Genomic DNA, 7,853 nt, shown 5'->3' on the forward strand with positions numbered 1-7,853 from the left:
CTAATTAAATACCTCTAACAATTTCTTCTAACACGGACAAAAGAATCAAATGGCTTAAATACTGCCGCACTACTTTTTTTAGATAAGCATCCTCATCAAGTTACGAAGGAGAGAAAGGAACAGAGTAAGTCTCTTGTTTATGGCACCCACTAATGTAGAAGGGGTAATTTGACAAGTCACAACAGATAATGCCACAAAAGATATACTACAAGACAAATTAGCAATAAATAATAGCAAAATTGGGGATGTAGCTCAAATGGTAGAGCGCTCGCTTTGCATGCGAGAGGTACAGGGTTCGATCCCCTGCATCTCCACTATATTACTGACCTTTTTAATGTTCTACCTTTTTCTTTTCTTTTTTATTAGGAACAAACTGTTTAAGTTGGGCTGCAGAGCCTAACAGATAATGTACCCTCTTAGTTTGGGCTTTTACCACTTCTTATAGATATTTTCTATCCTTTTTTTGGTGAATTTTCTATGAATTTTGATTTATGAACCAAGTGAAATATACATGGAATAATATTTCTATCTCTTATATATATATAAATGTGTGGATCCATATTATTATTATTTTTTTATTCTCTTCATATGGTCTCACATAGGTCTTGTATATTTTTATGTAAGTAGAAAATAAAATGATCTCCAATAACATCAGAAATAAAATGCTACAACATGGTCAAATAATTCTGAGAAACGATAATTCGATAGATTTATTTTTTATTTGGAAAATGGGCAAAATAAGAATATTAAGCCTTGTCCAAAGAGAAGCAGCCATCCTCCACTGGATGCGATACAAAATGCCCCATCCTTTCATTTTGTGACTTCTCAGTTTCTATACTGTGTTGTGTAAAATGAAAGTTGTAAAACACAGTTGCTGAGTTCGTTTAACTAGCTGAGTCATTGAATGACTAGTCAAATTAAAAAATTTAAATATATACTGTAAAGAACCTTAGGATACACCACCCCAAAAGCTAGCTTAAAGGGTGGGAATACCCAAGGTCTTATAAACTCCACATTAGTTGCACATACAACCAATATGGAACTATATATCTCAACACGCCTCCTCACACAAGAGCCCATTGGGCTTGAATAATGGACAATGCAACAGACCCAGTCTACCTGTGCTAAGAAACGCCACAAGAGAAAGTGGGGGGCGGCGAGGCTCTGATACCATGTAAAACTTTGGGTACATCACCCCAAAAGCCAGATCTAAGGGTGGGAGTGCCCAAGGTCTTATAAACTCCACATTAGTTGCACATACAACCAATGTGGGACTATATATCTCAACATATACATTTAAAAAAAAATACTATATGTTATCAAAAAAAAAAAAAAAAAAAAATACTATATATACTTTAATTTATAATAAAAGACGATTTAGTTATAATATTTAAAAACTACATAATTTAATATTACCATAAAGCTATGGTCAAAATTAACAATTGTAATACCCCGTATATATCCGGTTTGTTATCATATCATCGTATTAAGCCACACTTAATTTATAAATGCGGAATATCTTTTTATGTTCAATTATAACGTCATTATCATTAGCCAAGTTGAATTACTTAATTCATTTCATAAAACATCGCCTGTATGTAAATTGCAAAAGACCACTAACTGAAATACCTCATAATATAAATAGCATAAATGAGTCTCTAGTCACGGAACTACCACACGTAGACCGGGAAACCCTGATAGTTTATACAACTCAAGCTAAAAGTACTAACATCAATGTGGCATGGACAAACCCCATGCTCACCAAATAAGGCAACAAAGCCCACAGAGAGTCTCAACTCAAATATCAATATAAAGACAGAAAACATAAACAACATCCAATATCCAGTCATGTCAGCATACAACATATATAATCAACTAAGCTCCGGCCTCCTACCGCCAGAGGTCTCAACCCCTGCATTACCTGAACCTGAAATATCTGCCCCAAAAATGGGGTGAGATCTCTAAAAAGAAATCTTAGTAAGACATGGGGTACTCAAGGATCTTCCACCCTAAGCTCACTTACACGTGCAATATAAGTTCAGAAGCATTTAAGAGTATAAGTTCCAAAACTATGCAGTGTAACAGATATTCATGCCATGTGTGTTATCACTATTCTACTGGCCAGAGAAATGCAGGACGTACGTCTACAACCCTACAATAAGTACAAGGAACACTGCTTGCACCTCACCCACAGCCTCACCCTCTTGTATGTACCACATACTCAGGCTTACCGTATAGGTGGAACACCACATGCATATCATAAAGGCACTCGCATATAACAGCTCAATAGCATTTCACAAATCAATATATCATGAAAACAACATCATGCATACAACCATACCCCCATGGGACATGGTGGAACCAACAATGGCTAAACCGAGGACACGAAAGCTTACCTTGCAAGCTAACAATCCAAGCCAAGAGTCCAACCAATCTCAAAGCCCAAACACAGCAGAATCACAATCTGTTTTGGACCAACAATATATCAATATTCATGCTTAACAAGCATAAGACACAAAGACAACGCTTTTCTTTTACGTTTTACGTCTTTAGGCTTCTCACAAAGCCACAAGCCCTTAATCACTTAGATTCTGACTTACCTTAATCATTACAGAAGTCCACAGTAGCCAATCATGGGTCCACAAACCAAAAATAGCATTCTGTATGAACAGTACCTTCACTGTTCACGAAAACCCAGAATATCCGGATATTTGTCGGGGGCATATCCGGATATCTTTCTGCCAATATCCGGATATCAATATCTGGATATTCAGATCCCCATATCCGGATATTTCGTGACAGAATGCAGTTCTGCATTTCGCGAGATATCCTTCCAAAGGTTGGTTTTTAACCTATTCCAACGTCCAAGCATGCATTTTTACACTTCTTTAGGTTCATATACTGGGTGGTTACTTGTTTAATTCATTAAACATGCCAAGACATCTCTTTTAATCATTAAAACTTATGATCATGGTTGGTACAACTTACCCTAGCTTAAACTCCAAAAATGAACACTTTTGGAGCTCACCACCAAGTCTTCACAGTTCTGACTTGCAAAGAAACGAAAATGACACACCAAAGGTTGGTTCTTCCTTCAAAGGTAGCTTCTTGGAGCAACAAGCACCAAGAATAAGGCACAACACCCCAAAACCAAAAACTCAGCCCCTCACACCGCACAAGGCAGAGCCAAAACTCAGAAAAGATGCATCCTCCCCACTCACAATACACTACACTAAGTGTTTGATGAAGAAACCAAGAAGAAAGAGGTCTTCTTGGCTCTCAAAGTGATGAAGAAGAAGGGGAACAACAATGGAACAGTGAATAGAGAGCTGGTCAGCCACCCTTTCACGTAGGAGTTATAAGGTGCCTAGGGTTTTGGGCTAAACTTGCGTATATATAGTGTTTTAAGAATTAAACACTCAGTATTAGCACTAATTGCTATACTTAGTATTTTAATCCCAAACTTAGGATTCTGAACCTACTCATTTTTCTAAGATTTTTTATATTTATATTTTATTTTTCGCAACACCTTCCGATACGCGCTTTTCCATAGCCAGTATCAGTTCTGACACCAGTTCTCATTATTTTAGCCTGAAACTTGTTTTACAAGTCCTATATAATATTCTAAGAATATTCATGCACTTATTATAATTTTTCAGGATACTTCGTCGGTACGCATTTATACCGAGTAACAGAACCGGTATCTGCACTTTTCGTCAGAAAAATGACTTTCAGCATTATTAATCACTTTCTATAATTATTTAAGTCCTCTCATAATTATTAGGGTCAATTATAGAATTGTTTCCTAATTTCTCATAATTAATTAATTACTTTCTTTAATTAACGGTGCGGGTTCTTACAACAATAGTCATGTGTTTGAAAATAGTTGGAAAACGATAGGTAACAGTTGTGACTTTGACAAGTGCACCGATCGTACAAGTAATATAGGAAAAAAGAGTGGGGTTGTCGTTCCCACGAGGACTGATTACCAATCAATGACTTATCTATGTGATTCAAGTTGGATCGATATTGTAAGCTTTTGAGAATATAATTTTGAATTAATAAAAACAGAATTTAAAAATGATATTTTTGATTTTCAAGAGTAATAACCAAGAACAATATTCAAGAACAAAGAACACAAAGAAACGGTTTTGACATTAATTGATAACGAGCGTAGCTAGGGATTCAACTTTCCCAATATTTCTCTAACGAGTCTAATCTTTCATGCAATTAACATTCAAGATCAATTATCAACAATTCTTTCTAAGCTAACTAAACTCTCAATCCCTGGATGATTTTAGTTCTTTACTTTAGTCCAAAGCCCTAACTTTTTCTACAGCAAATGTTAAGGTCAAGAATCATAAGTCGTAGAACATGTAAGCCTATGTCTAGAATATACAAACTCTAGCAATTAACCAAACAGAATCAAGAAAGCAATTATTCTATTGACATGCAAGATTCTATTGCCATTCAAGATTGGCCAGATCATAAACGAGACTAAAAAGTTAAAACAAATTAATTGCATAATTAAAACATGAATAATAGTTACAAGAACGATTAAATAGTGTTTAAGAACCCATTAGTTCTGTCTCGACCTAATTACAGAAAAGAACTTAGCCTTGCATGTTCATGGAAACAAAAACAATGGATAAAAGATAAGAAAAGTTCATGATAAAACTTGATTAAAGATGATCCACGATGAAGCCTTGATGTTTCCTTGCATCTTCTCCTCCCAAAAGCTCTCATTTGCCTTCTTTTCCAGTCTCTGGTTGCCACTAAATGAATTGAAAATAACCTAGATCTCCTTTTTTAATGAAAAAGGTAAATGGGCCTTTCTGGTTTTGAACTGCTCGCTATAGCGAGTTATTTTAGCGAGTTTATAATCACTTCTCGCTAAGTGCTCGCTATACCAAGTTTATTTAGCGAGTTTATGTACTGATTTCGTATTTTGGGTATGTCTTGGGCTATACTTGTCTAATTGATGTGATCTTGCTCTCGTTGGAAAGATAAAAGAAAGATCTACAACTTATATGAGAACACGAGACCCAAATCTATCATCTTGGATACTAAAAATTGATTGGAAGACAACTTCGGGAATATTTTCACTAAATGACTGCTTCATTCTTGAAATATCACTACTTTAGCTCTTCCTTGGCTTGAGTCTTGACTTATCCCGGCTTCCTTGACTCATCAATGTTGTGATTTATCATTTTAAACCTGAAACCAATATGATTTGAAGTCAGAATCCTGTCCAAACATTAAAACCCTGAAGTCTTTTGCATTTATTAATTATCACAATGTTCTTGATCATATTCATCATTATTAAACTATTTTTTAATCCTAAAAATGTAATGTCTTTAACACTTATCAAATCATTCCAAGATTTACTCATTGCTGACTAATTTAAAAACAAAGTGAAAATTGCAAAAGTATTAAACTTGTGCTCAATGAATCATCAATATAAGACCCAGATTAATCCATAAATGGTCAGACTTATTCAAAAACAAAAAATTCTTACGAACAAGTAGCAAATTAAGTAGTTTCAGAAATCAGATAGGTCATAAAATCATAGCAGGAGAGCTATAAATCAAACATAGCAACTGAAATGGAGACATTCTAGTGGGAGTCTTAAAGGAAATTCTATATGCCTAGAGAATATCATCTAGTTTCTTGGAGCACTCTTTTCTGGAATTTCCTATAGTTTTCTCCAGTATACGCTTGAGTTCTCTGTTTGAAATCTTCACTTGCACACTAGTCTGGGGATGGTAGGGTGTTGCAACTCAGTGTGTGACACCATACTTGCTAAGCAATGCTTGAAATTGTTTGTTGCAAAAAAGAGTCCATCCATCACTGATTATAGCCCTCAGCACTCCAAATCTTGTGAAGATGTTCTTTCGCAAGAAATTTACTAATACCTTGGCATCATTGGTCTGAAAAGCAACTGCTTCCACCCACTTAGAAATATAATCAACTACTACCAAGATGTAGAAATTTAGATAAGACTTGGGAAATGGTCCCATGAAGTCAATGCCCCAAACATCAAAAAGCTCAACCTCTAAAATATTATTTAATGACATCTTATTCTTCTAGGAAATATTCTCAGTCCGTTGACAGCTATCACATGTCTCTACAAACTGTCTGGCATCCGTGAATAGTGTGGACCAATAAAAACCGCTTTGAAGAACTTTTGCGGTTGTCATATTTCTAGCAAAGTGCCCACCATAATAAGATCCATGACAGTGCCATAAAATATCCCTAAACTCTTCCTCCGGAACACAACATCGAATAATACCATCAGCAGATTGGAAGAAGAGATACAGATCATCCCAAAAATATCGCATTACAACATGCTTGAATTTCTTCTTTTGCTACCACGTGAGATCTGAGGGAAATGCTCCAATTGATAAGTAATTCGCAAAATCAGCAAACCAGGGTAATATCTTGCTGACGGCCAACAATCGCTCATCAGGGAACTCCTCTTTGATTAACAAGTCTGGACTGTTGAACCATAGGTTTCCAAGCTTGTATATTTGAAGTTTTGATGATTACAAAGCACCAACAAGCTCAACATGGATGCATAAATTAGAAGGCACTGCAACAAGTCCCAAGTGAAGTTAGAAGATCAAGGCAACATGCAAAAGTGAAGAAGTAATTCAAATGTGCAAAGTCAACATCAAAGTCAAAGTTTCCAAGTGAAGAAAGACAAAAGAGTATATTGTTTATAATGTTAATTAGAGTCTTATGAATGTTAATAATTGAGTTTATTGAGCTATACCTCTCAAAGTTGCATTTAGAAGATTTGATTTGAAAGAAGATTTAAAAGTTTTATTTTTATTCCAAATAGATTTTTTGAAAGATTTGATTTGGTTTGGTTTTTGATTTGAAAAAGAAAAAGTTAATTTGATATTAATTTCTAGTTTTGAATGATTTGATTTGATTTAGTTTTTGATTTGAAAAATAAAAAACTTAATTTGAGATTAATCTCTTTTTGAAAGATTTTATTTGATTTTATCTAATTTTGGAAAGTTAATTTGAAGATTTTGATTTTATTTTCAAAAAGATATTTTAGAAAGTTTTCTTAAAAATCATGATACAATATCTAGTGCATAAGTCTAGAGATTTTTCCTTAGGATTTGATTTTGAGAAAAAGTCTATGAATATCATAACTTGAGTCCTTATTCATAACTCTTCAAGAATTAAGGAGAGAAAAACATTGAAACACTTAGAACTCAAGAATCATACTCATCTAGGCTTATTTTGCATACTTTGGGAGAGCTCAATATATTCTTATTCTCTTTATCTTTTGATTTATTTTGTAATTCTGAATTTGGGGAGATTGTTCTGCTTCAGTGATTGGTTCAATTGGAGTGATCCCAGAATTTAGGTTAAGAGTGGTCAAGGGGTTGATTACAGTCTTTTAACATTCCAATTGAGTTTTGGTTATTGGTTCAAGGGAGTGATCCCGAGATTTAGGTTAAGCGTGATCAAGTAGATCACAGGTCTTGTAAAATTCCTCTTGTAAAACAGTTTCTTCAAGCACCGGTTGGAAGCTTGATGATAGTGGAATGATCAGCCTCAGCTGGATGTAGCTCTCGGTGGTAGAAAGTGAACCAGGATATATCCCGATGTTATCTTCTATTCCTTTACTATTTTAATTTCTGCTGCATATTACTTTTCTTTGATTCATTGTTCTTGATAATATGAATATGTTTTAAGGGTTTGGGAATTTTTATTAATTGTTAAATCTTTCTTGTATGTTTTCTTGAAAAAGGCATTTTTAATTTTTCTTTGTTATTTGCAAAAAGTTTAAAACACAATTCATCCCCCCTTGTGTTATTATTTAGCCATTCTTT

At 34.5% G+C, this 7,853-nt stretch overlaps 1 non-coding gene across 1 annotated transcript; it reads left to right on the forward strand.

Annotated features, from left to right (window-relative positions):
* Positions 1-241: 241 nt before the first annotated feature.
* TRNAA-UGC (transfer RNA alanine (anticodon UGC)) lies at positions 242-314 on the forward strand. The gene has a single exon. It is a non-coding gene; the product is annotated as a tRNA-Ala (tRNA).
* The last annotated feature ends 7,539 nt before the right edge of the window (positions 315-7,853 follow it).

The sequence above is a fragment of the Gastrolobium bilobum genome, unplaced genomic scaffold (genome assembly GCF_033153095.1).
Source record: "Gastrolobium bilobum isolate Gb01-03AN ecotype WA unplaced genomic scaffold, APGP_CSIRO_Gbil_v1 utg34682, whole genome shotgun sequence".
NCBI lineage: Eukaryota > Viridiplantae > Streptophyta > Magnoliopsida > Fabales > Fabaceae > Gastrolobium > Gastrolobium bilobum.